The following is a 13550-nucleotide window of genomic DNA, read 5'->3' as shown; positions in this document are numbered from 1 at the left end:
TCGCATGAAAAACAAATTACAGAACAAGGTTTTTAGAAACAGGCAGTACTTCTGTTTATTGAAATGCCCACCTCAAGTAAGGAACACTCCCGTGACACCAGGCAACGCTGCTGTTCCCCAGGTACCCTTTCGGCCTGATGGGATTACTTTGAAACTACTTAACTATCAATTCCTGTAGATAAACTTCTCAGGAAAGACCACTTCTCTGCACACAATTACAGAAAGGAGAAACAGAAGGAAGGCTGAAAAGCTTGATGAAGTCTCCAGGAGAGAGATTAAAAGCAATGAGGTTTTGAGGAAACTTATCAGATTGGCATAGTTTCCTTGTGAAAATGCGTTGGGTAATTTTCCAGAATTCTAACCTACTAGTATGGAAAAGTTCAAATTTTCTGATACATACACAACGGTGGCAATGCAGACGAACCCCATGAAAAGAGAAAACTTCCAGTCCAGCAAGCCCCTGACCACCCTCCACCCCTCCCAGAAGCCAACCCTGCAAGGACAGCTCTAGGTGTTTTGGGAACCTTAGGCTTAATTAATTCATAACTTCTCTTGTAGATTCTAGGTGTGCCTAAATACAAAGCCACTTGATTTAGAAGGTGAAAAGTATTTTACCAGGTAGTAAGAAATCAAATTTACAGCCGGACAGTGGTGGTGCACGCCTTTAATCCCAGCACTTGGGAGCCAGAGGCAAGTGGAGTTCCGAGTTCAAGGCCAGCCTGGTCTACAGAGTGAGTTCCAGGACACCCAGGGCTATACAGAGAAACCCTGTCTCAAAAAACAAACAAACAAACAAACAAATCAAATTTACTCCTTGAGCATGCACATCAGACCTGCATGACAGCAAATGAAGGAGAAAGGTGGGATTAAAAAGAGAGACATCCAAGAGGAGGTGGAACAGAAGGGACCGACGGAGTGGGGGATGACTGCGAGTCCTTCAGGGAACACAGAGACCAAGAGGGAAAATGATACCAGAAGCAACTCTCAAAGAGGGGCTGCCAATGCACACAGCCCATCTACTAACATTGGGGGGCTTCTGCTGAAGTTGTTTGAACACAGTTGAACACATCATTGCATTTCTACAACTCTTAAATACACCAGAAAAGCGCTCCACCAGTTAAAACTGCCAGTACCACACTGTCAATCAATCCCTTTGCTCTCCTTCACCACGGCACCTGAGCAAAGGCCAGCTTGGCCTCTCCTTTTCCCAGTAGTTGTATTATTATCAGTGGTCACGAGGAACCAGTAACAGGCGTAACAATACAAGTGCTGTTGCTCTTCTGTCCGAACAGTCACTGCCGACATTTCTTCCTGTGCCATTTTTCTTCTTATAAACCTGTCCAAGAAATATGTCCAAGTCTCTGTTAGCCATAAATTATACACATGGCTTGAATTCAAACAGTTCTGAATATCCCAAGGAGGAGTGGCCTCAGGAATCCATTCTCAAAAAGACTGAACAATAGGAACTAACAGAGTTCTTGCTTTGGGCTGGCACTACCCATGTGTGCACACACATTACTCACACAATGCCTACTACAGCCCAGAGAAGAGTCTGCTATTATTCACATTTTGCAGATGAGGAAACAGGTAGACACAGATTCAACAGTAAAGTATAGACACAGGCTAGCAACACTAAACAGAAAAGCCAATGTTCAAAGCCAATGCTTATGTGAGCCCTGCACCAGTGCACCACACTGCTTCTCACTTATAATGACTACAGCTCAGATGGAGTTGCTCCAAGTGCAAAGCCTTGACCAAACAGAACCACACTGCCAGATGAACAGGGTGCAAGGACCTCAGGGGAATCCAAATCACTCTCCCCCCACCCCCACCCCGCGCCAGCCAACCACCCTGCTCTTGGGAGCAGACCTGACCGCTAAGCAAAAACAGCTACTTCCCTGGACGCTGGGATGCCCCACAGAAGCAGTAGTCAGTGGGAAGGACGGCAGCAGTAAATGTTCAACTAATGATGGAGCTTAGTCCCCAAAAACCCATCAGAAGCTGAAATGTCCTGAGCTGAAACTGCATTTACTCTGCCCTGCCTCCGGATCCACACACTGCAGGACACTGCAGGCATTGCAGGTTTTGGTTCTCTAGCCCGCTGCCCAAGTTTGCTGAGGGGAGTTGTGCCTCCCATCCTGCCCTGCATCTGGACAGAGCAACAAGATATATACTGTTAGCCTGGGAAAAATCCAACTCCAAAGTACAGTTCCCACTGAATGCATATTGCTTTCAGACCATCATAAATTCAAACAGTCCACAAGGTAAGCCACAGGGGCTGTCTGAACTAAAACCTGGCAGTAGGGTGTCTATTCCACCACAGAGACAATCCTCTCCCTCTTCAGGCAGCTTTGTTTGAGAGAGAAAGAAGAGCATACTGACCAGAAATAAGACGGCTTACCGTAGGTTCCACAACTTATCAAATAGTAACCTGACTTAAGTCCACGATGACTGGTGCACCTGAGTCCCCACCTCAGGACTCAGCAGTCTCCCTTGTTTCTTTAATGTACTCTTCACTCTAATGTGTGTGTGTCTCTGAGTAGGCTAGAGGAGGAGAGAGGAAGAGGAGGAAAGAGATGAAGTGATCTGTATTCTGCTCTACACCCAATCTCTCCCATGTGGACTCTCAAGCTTGCTCTTCCATGAAAGTACAACCGTACCTTCTCTGTTCGCGATTCTGACCCTGAATGGTATCCATGACATTAGAAGGCACCCAAATATTTGATGACTAAATCAATGAATCCATTCAAATAACTAAAAGTCATCTTCCTTTACTTCTAAAAGTATATTGTTTTTAAATTAAAATGAGTTGTGACATTCCCAATACTCGCTCAAGTTACTTCCTGCTCCATTGAAAGCCATCTGACTCCCGGTCCCCATAGCAAGTACAGATGAGAAGACATTTAAATCAACCAAGAACCATCTAATGAACAAATACAAAGTCAATTCCTTCTTAATACACCAGAAACAGCAATCACAAAGGCACTAAATACTGACCAAAAGAGCCATAAACAACCTAGAAAATCTAACAAAAGATGAGAAAGACTTTCACACATAAAATGCATATTAAATTTCACTTGAAGGTTGTAAAAAACCTAAGTAAACAGAGAGGTTTATAATGTTTGTGGCCATAAGCTGTCCATTCTCCCTGAATTTCTATTAATTTCTATTAAGATATATGCAATTCCAGTAACACAGAAAGGGTGGGAGCTGAATTGAGGTGGGCGTGGGGAGCTCACAGCAACGTTGGAGAACACATGCACAGGTGACGCAAAGGTGCAGCTGCACGTGGCGCACTGACTGACACACTATGGAGAATGCTGCGAATCCCAGTAACTGCCCTGGGATTATGCTTAACGTTATTTTTACCATATTACTGCTTCAAATACATTCTCTTCTGTTACGTTCAATCAGGGAGTACTGTAAACTCAAAAGAACAAGAACACCATGAATCTGGGGCGAAAAACTGGTAAAGAAAATGGGAAAAGAACTGGATACTCTTAAATGTGTTTGGTGGATTGGGCACTTGCAAGAAACAAGCAGGTTTGGTTTGGTTTGGTTTGGTTTGGTTTGGTTTGGTTTGGTTTGGTTTGGTTTGGTTTGGTTTGGTTTGGTTTGGTTTCGCTTGGCTTGGCTTGGCTTGGCTTGGCTTGGCTTGGCTTGGCTTGGCTTGGCTTGGCTTGTTTTTTTTTTTTTAAATCTGGGTGTGGTAGCTGGGTGTGGTCACACAAACATTTAATCCCAAAGGCAGGTAGCAGATAGATCTCTGTGAGTTCAAGGCTAGCCAGGGCTACACAGAAAGTGTGTGTGTGTGTGTGTGTGTGTGTGTGTGTGTGTGCATACGTGCACGCATGCACGTGTCTGTGTGGAAGGAAGGAAGGAAGGAAGGAAGGAAGGAAGGAAGGAAGGAAGGAAGGAAGGGTCAGTCATTATGAAGTTAAAAGGATGAAGCACGTGCAGTTCATTTCATGCAGGACATATTCTCACCAGAGTCAAAGAGCCATGAATTTGAAAACATCCAATGAAGTGACAACAGCAGTTATGTAGAAACAGATTCCTCAAGAGGGTACACGAGGCATCAGATGGGACCAGTGACAGCCACAGCTCCTTCTCAGGACTTCACTGGACACATCCACAAAGGCCAGGAAACTTACTTCAAAGGAAGCAAATCAAACAAAGCAGTAGCAACACTGGGCAAGGAGGCCTTTTTTATGTAACTTATGAGCGTCATTTTTCCCAGTCTACTGCTCTTTTTGTGGAACAAGCTATTTTGGGCAAATGCTTTTAACAGTCTAAACCAGAATAAAGGCTTCAGGCAGGGTTCGAACAGAGAGAGCAAGCTGAATTCAGCAATGATCTAGGTGGACAGAGGGTCGCAGGAAACGGAGACGTGCATAATAAGGGCGCTTTCTAGTAAAAACAGACAAGCCAAGCACAGCTTTAGACGGGTCTGGGGGACAGTGAGCCATCTCCGCAGGAAGGAAAACCACCAAGGACTCCTAGCACTATGCGCCTGGCCCTGTCTCAAGTACAGCCAGCATCCATCCTTTCAACTGCATCTTTGCAGAACTTGGAGATTCAAAATCAAAACACCAACTTTACAAATTCTATCTTTATGGAAGGTAAGAAACATATAGCTTATAAGATAAAAATAAAAAAGTCAAAATTAATTTCACTAGGCCTGAAAGGTTTTGAAGAAACTGTCCTAATATGAATGTTCAAGATCCCCTTGGACTCTTATAAAACCTGCATGGAAAGTCACACTGCACTTCCTTCCCCAAATGTCACAGAACACGAAAGGAGGAAGCCCTAAGTCCCAACCCTTCACGGCAGTTCTCATGCTTCTATGAATACTTCTCCACACCCTGGAGATTTCAGGCAAATGAGACCCTTTTCCTACCTGGCTCACTGTGTCACGTGCTGATTCATAACTATGGTTCCCCTACTTCAAATGTAAGTGGATTACATGAGGACTGAAAAATAGAGCTAGCAATGCAAACTGGCACAAACCCAATGTTATGAAAATTAAGCTATTCCTCAAGGCAGCTGGGCTCTGGCTCTAAATGAATGAACACTGGCAATTCTTTTGAAGCACTTTCAAGAGGGAAAAATGGTCAGCTAGGAAGTAAGCATCTGACCATGGCAAATAACTCTGCAGGGGAGAAGAGTACAGAATTTAAAGGGAAGGAGAGGGAGGAAGGGGAAAGATTACACACTGGGAACTGTGAGTGGGGCGAAAAGAACATCACAATCAGTTCTGGGGGTGTGTGCATGTGTGTGTGTGCACATGTGTGCTAGAGTGCATGTGTATGTATGTGTATGTGCTCGTGTGTGTGTGTGTGTGTGTGTGTGTGTGTGTGGTTATTTTTAGGTCTCAGTGCTTGAAAATTTATCCACAAAACCAGGGAAGGAACATGACAGGTCCATGACACATGTACATAAGACCAAAAACTAATCATTTCTTACATTTTCTTTCAATTTAGCTTTCTAAAAGCCATTTACAGATACTGAATTCTAAACTGGGAAGTGGTGGCACATGATTTTAATCCCAGCACACCAGAGACAAAGGCAGGCAATCTCTGATTTGAACGCCAGCCTGGTCTACAGAGTGAGTTCCAGGACATTCAGGGCTACACAGAGAGATCCTATCTCAAAAAACAAACAAACAAAAAGTAAAACAAAACACAAAAGAATGCTGAATTCTTAGGCTGGGACTCAAGACACTGTCAAAAGAATCTCAAGTTCAAGGTCAGCCTGGACTAAACAGTGAGTGAGACCTTGTCTCATTTAAGACTGGGGGCAGGGAATACCGAGGTGATTCTGGCTTGCTGTTCCCCTCCACTCTCTGCCCCCACCCCAACTCCCAGTGCTACAGATTAAACTCAGAGGGGATCTAATACTAGGCAAGCACTCTACCTATACCACAGCCCCAAATATTTTTATTACATATTCATGAGAAATCTGTGTGATAGTTACATACATGCATCCAGCATGAAACACAAAATATAATCGCCCAAATTTCTTTTGTAAAAGTTTAAAAACTTTAAAAAAAAAAACCCTAAATTTTATTTTCATGTTAATGGCAAAATTTCATCATCTCCAAAATTTCAGGGCACCTAATGGCCCTGGAAAACCCAGATTTGGTGTCCGATAAGGAGGCTTGTTTGTACTAGAAGGAAAGACAGACAGACAACTGGTGTATCTGTCAGATGCAGTACTGCTGCATATCCAGTAAGCTAAGGAAGAATGCCAAGTTCTCTTCTCTGTGGAGTCCCATTTCTAAAACTGCCAATCTTGGAAGGCTAGAAATTCTACTAACTCCCTTCTCCCTGAGTCTTTCAGGCCAACCTCTGCAGGGGCACACGTCCATCCCACTTCACACCGTTATCACCCTGTACTCACTATGATTACGGCACTCTGTTCCCACCTACACTGATGACCAGAGCTCCCAGGAAACTCCTAGACAATGCCCAACTCCCACAGAAAGAGATGTGGGGCTGTGGGCTTTGGGGAACTGACAAAAAAGAACACCAGCCAGAGCCTGGCTTCTCGGAACCAAGTCTCATGGGGATAAGAATCAGGACTGGGGAGGTAAGCACAAGATGCAGAAAAGTTGGATAAGGTGAGAGAAAGCAAACATTTTCCCAGCTATGGGGCCAGCCAGGGCATAGGCAGGAGGCCTGACTCTAGATGACCAAGTAAACAAGTAAGGAAGAAGTCTCTCTCCAAAATGGGTGCTCCCTCAAAACCCTCAAAATCCTTGAAAGTGGCCCAAGGCCAGTGAGATAGTTCAGCTGGTAAAAGTGCTTGACACACAAGCACTCTGACCAAGTTTGAACTCTGGAACCCATGTAAAGGAAACAACAACAAAAAGCCTATACCACATAATGTACTTATGTGTGCACTGACAATAGCAATAAATCATGAAAATATCGGCCCATAGCATAACCTGAACTAGGAAGGTGATGGTTAGCATCAACTTGACAGAATCTAGAGGAGTTGGACCCTTGAGTATGTCTGTGGGGATCACCTTGACTGTGCTGAGGTGAAAAGACCCATCCACTGTGGGTCACTCTCTGGCTGCAATCCTGGACGGTGTACGTGGGAAATGTGAGACCAGCAGCAGAAGGCATTCACTCTCTGATCTATGACTGTGGGGAAAAATATATCCAGCTGCCTGGAGCTCCTGTGGCCCTGATGTCCCAGCTAAGATTGACAGTACCTTGAAGTGTGAGCCAGAATGAACAATTTCTTCTTTAAGTTCCTTTGTTGTGGTATTTTAACAGAGCAACAGGAACAGAGACCAAGACAGAAATATCCCTCCTTTATGGACGTTTCTGGTTCAGCACAGCCTTTAAAACACAAATACACCCGAGACAGTGGTAAACTGGCAGTCCTAGTGAACTCAGGACAAGAGGATGCTGGAGCTAAGACCTGGCAGGTACCCATGTGTTGCTCGCTCCTTCTCACACAGATTCCAGGGTTTGGACCTCAGGGTCCTGGGCCTCCTAAGTTGAAGGAAACAAAGCAAGGACGGAGCGGTCACCTGTGCTGCACTTCCTCACTCTCTTCCCACTTGTTCATTTTCAGCTTCTGGGGAAGTGTGTGCTTCTTTGGCCTTGATCGCCACAGCTGTCACAGCCATTTTCTTCATCTCAACAACATCCACTCTCTAGGCAAATCCACCTACACTGTCCTTGGAGACACAATGGATTTCCTTTATTGCATCTGAAAGGTGTCAAATACAGGGTCTCACTCACAGCAACTGGGTGCTTAACAGAATATGAACTGATGAAGAAGTTACCCAAAACTGTCACAGGCAACCAAATCTGTAAGGAGTCTGCTAAGCATCTTTTTCTCCATCCCCCAAGCATTGCTTCAGTATTGGTCTATATGAAAGAACGCACACATATTGTCTGTCTTGGAGAATGATGTGAAGAGAACAAACTCGCTGGTATGCCATTGACCCTGGGGACTCAATACTATCCTGGGCTAAAATATTTAAACAAATAAAGGCACAATTTAAAGTCTCTAAATTTTTATCGTAGGAAATAATATGTATACATACATAGATACATACATACACACACACACTATATATATATATATATATATATATATATATATATATATATATGCACATATGTATATATCACTATAGATATATAACATATACTATATATACACATATGACACACACACTATATACAGTGTGTGTGTGTGTGTGTGTGTGTATGTGTGTGTGTTATAAGTGGAGGGATGTGATTTTTTTTTTTTTTACCTGCCCAGGAGCATTCTGAGAACTCCATAAATAATTCAATACAAATCTCCATCCTGTACTTGGTGGTGACTCTTGGGCCAAGGTCTGGTCCTTCTGCCCAGTACCACTCTCTGTTCCAGCCCAAGGATACAGGTCACCTCTGTTCCCCTTTTATATTGATGTCTAAACTAGTTCACTTCCCAGTAGGGAAGGACTAAGTACACAAATCCTGTGGAATGTGTGTTCCCACAGAGCTCAGTAATGTGATGATCCCAGAGGATCTAGCGAAGGAAGACCCTTGACACTTCTCTACCGAAGAATGTCTTCTGTAAAGGGCTCCTGCCAGCACGGGAAGCATGTGCTGGGAAAATCCTCAGCCTGCGGCTGCCTGTTTCCAACTCTGATGTCCCACTTCCTCTCTGCATCACATTCCTCCTGGGTCTCAGCTGAGGAGGAGCAAAGTGTTCTCAGAGGCTTTAAGAGAAAAAGAGCCGAAATGGAGGTCAAGAAATAGGAAATGTATAATACTACATAAAGTCAACATCTATTCTACCAATTTGAAATGTTTAAAAAAAAACCTTAATTTTAAGTTTCATTGAAGCTTATGGAAACTGGGTGTGGTGGCATATGCCTATAATCCCACTGTTCAAAGGATGTAGGGATGGCAATTCCAGGCCAGACTCAAAAAACACCAGTAAAGGCAGCTGGAGATGCAGCTCCCTTGGGAGAGTGCTTGCCCAGGAAGTCCTGAGTTAAGTCTCCAAAGACTCTGAAGCAGTGGGAAGCAGAAAAACAGATGTTTAGGGTCATCTTCAGCTACATAGTTCTGGGCCAGCCTGGCCTACATAAGATCCTGGCAGGTTTTTTTTTTTTTTAAGAATGCTTATAAACTTTTCAAATATTGCCATCCTAAAGCAGTAATGCCACTAATCTGGCCTTCTAAATCTATAATGCAGAGGCTTCAGGAAGGATCAACTATAAGGCACATGAAAGTGATTTGGAATCTGAAAAAAGCTAATCAAGTAAATAAGCAAATTATGATTATTCATAAGATTTTGCTTATTTGATTGCTTGCTGTTTGAGACACAGTCTCTCTACATAGTTCTGGAACTCTCCAGGCTGGTCTTAAACTCACTGTCAGCCTCTGCCTCCAGATAACTGGGATTAATGATATACAGCACCATACCCAGCAATTATACAGTGTTTAGTTAGAATATTGATTTTAGAATTGAGTACTCGGACTTCATTTCTGTCCCTTACTGGACACTACACAACTATAATACAAGAGGCAAAGGACTAAGCAAGAACATCGGCTCACACCTATAATCTCAGCACTCTGGAGGCTAAAGCAGGAGGATTACCTTGAGTTAACAGATAGCCCAGGATATATAGTGATTTCTAAAATAGTCTGGGTCACAAAGTAAGACCTGTTTCAAAACAAAAACCAAAAAAAATTTCAACTGGGCATGGTGGGTTGTGCCTATACAGCTAGCCCTGGGGGTGGGAGAAGAGGCAGAATGATCAAGAGTTCAAGAGCAATCTCAAGCTACATAGTGAATTCTAGGCCAGCCTGGGCTAACTGAGACCTTTGGCCAAGTTGTTTTACTAAAGATTAATATAGTGATGATGTCTATAAAATTCTACACATAATAAACCTACTAAATGGTAACTATAATTAGTGTTGACCTATTTAATTAAAATGTAAATGTCTAGCTATTGAGAAGAGTGGATCAGAGGAGGGAGACAAATGTCACCCACAGCAGATCAAGTGGTACAAGCATGGGTATACAATAAATAGATATACAAGGACATTACAGTTCTCTTGTTAGACAAATGTCCATCACTCGAAGCCCACGCCCTTCCCCAGTGCGGTCGGTCCATCCCTGTTGCTTTGCATAGCTGTGTAGGGAAAGTCTGTCTTAAACGCCAGACTTGACAAAGTGATGACTCATCCCAGAGCGGGTGCAGCCCGTGGCCAGGCTTATCACACAATCCCGCATCCACTGGGACAGCCAGAGGCCAGAAACCAGCTATTTAAGGAGTCCCCCATTCATGATTCCCCAAGCAGTGATGCCCTAATGCTTTACATTTTGTTAATGTATGGACCAAAGAGCACTTGGGAGGACTCCAACTGAACTCACTTAACAAAACAACGCACATGAATGAAAAGTCTAGAGGCTAAATAAAAGAGAGTGCCCTGAACACCATCCACAGCCAGGCGGTGTGACAGCTGTAATGGCACACAACTTGACACTTGGACACTGTCCCACTCCAACCTCACATCATGCTGGCTTTTGAGGACATGTTCCACTCTACAGCCTGGCTTGGAAGCGTGACCACATCCCCTCAAAAACAGGCAGGCCCTCAGCAGAGCCCGCATGGCTCCTCTCCATCACCACTTAGTGGGCTCGAAACATTTTTTCCCCCAGAGTAATCTCCCAATTCGCCTTCTAAGGTTAAAAAGCTTTCAGCTTTGGTTCCTCCTGACAACAAATGGCCAACGTGGTGGTTTCATGGTGGCCCCTCAGCTTGTCCAAAAGGAAGCACTGGTCCCAGCCAGAAGGCTGTGAGTTATCACCACAGTAATTCTAACCTGCACTGGATTTTGGGTCTCTTCCATCAGAGTCCCACAGGCATAATCATCAATGCCTGGAAATGTCAGCCTCCTCCTCAGTTTCACTTGGAATACCTTTTTCAGAAACACCCATAGCTTGATCCCCAAGGCTTGCTCCCACTCCCAAAATCAGATTATCCTTCTGGAATTCTTGATTCCAATCTAGGGCTAGGTAACTTTAACAGACACCTGACACATTACTCTCAATCTTACTCCTAGAACACAGAGAGAGGAATATGCACCATCTCTTACTCCAGGAGGCCCAGAGGAAAGCCCAGGACACTTGGGGCCATGGCTCCAGTATCAAAACCCAAACCCACAAAGAGTGTCAGGTGGTTTTTTTTTCTTCTGGGACCAATGAAAAAGAATCCTCAACTCAACGTTACATCATCTTATTCATTTATTTAGCAATCCAATTTCCTGGTGCTTCCCAGGCCCCAAACGTTCTTGGAAAAGCATCCTAACTATACTGTATGACTATGGGGAAAACTATGTTGTCAAAAATGCCTCTATACCCACCTAGCCGGGTGTGGTAGTGCACACCTTAAGTCTCAGCACTCAGAGGGCAAAAGCAGGAGGAATCTTTGATTTTCGCGTCAGCCAGGGAATAAACCATGTCTCAAAAAAAGTTTTTTGGTTTGGTTTTTTTTTTGTTTTTGTTTTTTTTTTTTTGGTAAGCATATCCGAGCCACAGTGAAATCCACAGATACACATGCACACGTATATCCTGATTCATTGTGGAAAAAATATTTCAAAAAAAATAAAATCAAAAACCCTCTTTATCAATTATAAATGAGAAGATCTGCTTTCAGCAAACTTCCATAGCCAGAGCCTAGAACTTCAAGGAAGAACAGAACTTGCTGCACCAATTAGTGCTAGGCCACAGTATGAACAAAGCACCGCAAATAAACTCCACAGGCCTTTAGACAGAAGGTGGTGTTTGTAATTAACTCCAACGCACTCTCATCACCCGCTCCCCAGCGCTCCACCCTGTCCAGCGCCCTCCAGGGCTCCCGTTCCCAATCTGGTTTCCATTCGAGCCCCGCCCCCTTCCCCTTGCCTCTCTGGGACTGTGAATCAATCCCATCCCGGGCAGGAAACGGGACCCGGGGCAACCCCCTCCGCTGTGGCGGAACAAAGGAGCAGAGCGCAGCTGCACTCGCAGGACGATCGATCGGGTCCCAGCGCCCCTCTGGGTGCGCCACGGCCCGGGCACACCGCACCTGAACCCCACTCCCCAGGACGCCCCATTGTTCCACCTCCGCTTCCACCTCCGCTTCTGCTTCCCACAGGAAGCCATAAGCTTGTCCTTCCACAGAACCCGGGGCCAGGAAACTCCAGAGAGCCAGAGGGATCGAGGGGGGTGCGAGTGGGCCCGCGGGAAGCAGGGTTCCCCAGCGCCCATTGGTACAAAGCCAAAAAGTGAGAGAACAACTTAGTTTGCAAGCCCCCTTCCCCTCCTCCCTCCCCCGAAGCCACACAGGGCCGGGATCACCCTCGACGACCTCGAGCGCGCGTGGGTTCACGGTGGAGCGCCCCGGGAGCTGATGACCTGGGATTGCAGGCTGCGGCTGAGCCTGGGGCCGCGCGCACAAAGGCACGGGCGGGAAGGGAGCCGGCACGGAGGAGCGCAGCGTACCTCGCCCAGCAACCGCTCTGCCGCTCCGCCTCCGCGTGCTGCTCGCTGGCCGCCGCCTGGGGAACGCAGGTCCGACCCGATGCAGGGCTCGTGTCACAGTTGCTGCCGGGGATCCCGCGCCGCTCAGCCGACCGTGCGTCCCGTGCACCCACACCGCGTCCGCCGGCTAGGCTCCGAGTGCTCTGGCTTGAGGCGCGGCGGCGGCGCGGCCACTCCCCTCTCCCGGCGGGGGCGGCGACCTCGCCGCCCGGACGCGCCCCTCGCTCCCCTGCCGCGGTTCACCCAAGCGCAGGCCGCACAGCGCCCCCCCGGTGAGCACCCGGCGGCCGGGGACACCCAGGGAAGCGCGCTGGCCCTTCACCTTGGTCACTGCATGATCCGCGAACAGCAGACCAGAGATGTAGAGCCGGACAGCTGCAAGGGCCTGGTTGCGAACCGCAGCAAAGAGAACATTCCTTCTCCACATTCCCTCCTCTCCTAAGTCAAAGTTTGGGTGCCCAAAAAATCACAAAATGACAATTGAATGAAAGAGAAAATGGCCTGCCATGCGAGGCTCTTATTGTCTCTGTCACTGACATACATATTGAATATATCATTAGGTACTGAGCAATGACTGGCAGTCACTTGGCTATGGTAGAGGGTCTAAAGAATCAGGACTCCCAGCTTCTCACTCCAGCTGTCCTCGCCACACTAGGATTCAGGACAAGCCACATGACCCTGGGTCTGGCTTATTCCTGGAAAAGGTAAGGGTGTTCATCAAACTTACTCATGGGGTGAGGTGAGGATTACATGGCTGAAGTGTTAAAAGCACGGCAGACACAGTAATTATTACTCATGAATCTAATGACTTTATCCTATAATGAAATAAATTGCCATAAATGGGGCCAGGTTTAAGTGTGCTGACCTATATCTGGATACTGTCACTGAAAGGAGGTGAACCAAAGATTTCAAACCTTATATTGTCACTCTGTCCCACCATCACAAGAACCACACAGGCCCTGGGATTTCTCGGAGGCCACCAAGACCCTCCTCTACAA

The 13550-nt window shown here is 45.9% G+C and overlaps 1 protein-coding gene across 1 annotated transcript in view; it reads right to left on the bottom strand.

Annotated features, from left to right (window-relative positions):
- Window positions 1–12645, bottom strand: part of Myo1b (myosin IB) — a 162133-nt gene extending 149488 nt beyond the window's left edge. Inside the window, exon 1 of the mRNA XM_028765684.1 lies at window positions 12514–12645. The gene's annotated coding sequence lies outside the window, so the exon portion shown is untranslated. The remainder of the gene's footprint in view (window positions 1–12513) is intronic.
- Window positions 12646–13550: the final 905 nt, after the last annotated feature.

Source organism: Grammomys surdaster, unplaced genomic scaffold (genome assembly GCF_004785775.1).
Source record: "Grammomys surdaster isolate TR1022 unplaced genomic scaffold, NIH_TR_1.0 165, whole genome shotgun sequence".
NCBI lineage: Eukaryota > Metazoa > Chordata > Mammalia > Rodentia > Muridae > Grammomys > Grammomys surdaster.
This window is presented reverse-complemented; position numbering and strand designations above follow the sequence as displayed.